The following is a 902-nucleotide window of genomic DNA, read 5'->3' as shown; positions in this document are numbered from 1 at the left end:
AATACTTTTTATATAAATCAGGTTATATTTCTCATTTACTCTATACTTGAAAGTTATTTTTATATTTTATTTTAGTCTTTATAAATATATTGTTTGATTAGAAATGTCCACTAGAAAATATACATTTAGATATGAAAAACTTAAAAAAAAGAAAAAAAATTAATTGAGTCTAAAAAATGATCAATGGATAAATTTGTTATTAGTAATAAACAAAATATAACACAAAATATAGATGAAAATATCACAAATGAGCAAGAAATTCACCAAAAAGAGTTAGAAGATAATGAAATGATACAATTGCAAGATAACAATGATGTTCAATTTTGCAATACAACAAATCTTGATAATGAACTTCAACTTTGGGAATTACTATTTGGTATAACATATTATTTGCTGTCAACTCTGTTAGTAAAAACTTACAATCAAAAGACATGCACATTGATGTTGCTATAGATAAATTAAAATGTCTCATTTCTTATTTTAAAGAATACAGAGAAAATGGATTTACATCTGCAATGAATTCATCTAAAAAAATTGCATTGAAAATGGAAATAGAACTTGTATTTTGTGAGAAACGTATAATTCATAGAAATAAATAATTTGATGAAAATGTTCATAATGAGACAATACGTTCTACTTAAGAATCTTTTAGAATTTATTATTTCTTATATATAGTAGATAAAGCAATTAGTTCAAGTGAGAATAGATTTGAACAATTTCAAATATATGAAGATATTTTTGGTTTTCTATTCAACTTCATAAAATTGAAGTCACTATATAATGATAGTTTACAAAGATATTGTCTTAAACTTGAAAATTTTCTCAAACATGATGTTTATTATGATATTGATGGTTTCGTTTTATTTTCAGAGTTAAACGTTTTAAAATAAATTTTACGAATA

Source organism: Castanea sativa, chromosome 3 (assembly GCF_040712315.1).
Source record: "Castanea sativa cultivar Marrone di Chiusa Pesio chromosome 3, ASM4071231v1".
Classification (NCBI taxonomy): Eukaryota; Viridiplantae; Streptophyta; class Magnoliopsida; order Fagales; family Fagaceae; genus Castanea; species Castanea sativa.
Note: the sequence above shows the minus strand (reverse complement) of the source record.